Genomic DNA, 822 nt, shown 5'->3' on the forward strand with positions numbered 1-822 from the left:
GAAAATAAGTAGAAAGAATAGAGAATGCTAGTGTTAGAGGCTCTTTTTTTTCTTTATAAATAAAATAAGTAGTTAGAATAGAAATAGAATAGAGAGTGCAAATGTTAGAGGGTCAAACAAACAAGCAGATAAAATTAGAAGTAGCATTAGAATGGAGAGTGCTAGAGTTAGAGGGTCAAATTAAGATGAAAGAGATGTGTTTTCAGCCGTTTCTTGAAAATAATAAGGACATAATATAATAAGGAAAATAATAATAATAATAAGGTCATTCCACCAGGAGGGAACAGTTAATGTAGAAGTCCATGAAAGTTTTATCATAGGTAGAATGCAAAATGTTTCAATACAAGCATTTCAGTCAAATGTAATTTATGCAATATTTCAAACCTTTAACCCACTTGGGAAAATCAACCCATGGCAACAGTTTAAAAGTAGCCCAATTCTGTGGAAAAAACGCGGACTTGGCAACCCTACATCCAACAAGAGCTGCAGGAGTCAGATTTGACTGATCACAGCAGGCGGTAATGGTCAGAGATTCAGCGGGAGCGGGATTAAGAAAACAGCTGAATCCCGGACATTTTGGGCAATTAAGAAATCCCAGCTGGACGCATTTTTGTAGGTCCAAAAAGAGTCCAGGGAAAAGAGGACGTATGGTCACCCTACACTACGTAATTTTCCCGCTTATGCGGCCACTTGCCTGATGAGTAAATAATTGAGCGCAAAATATTAATTTGACATATTTTATTTACCTCAACATGATTCGCAGTACCCGCTTGAGCGCTCCGTTATCAGTTGTGGTTGTATCAATAACAGACCACTAGATGG

Source organism: Sinocyclocheilus rhinocerous, unplaced genomic scaffold (genome assembly GCF_001515625.1).
Source record: "Sinocyclocheilus rhinocerous isolate Xijiao unplaced genomic scaffold, SAMN03320098_v1.1 scaffold2069, whole genome shotgun sequence".
NCBI lineage: Eukaryota > Metazoa > Chordata > Actinopteri > Cypriniformes > Cyprinidae > Sinocyclocheilus > Sinocyclocheilus rhinocerous.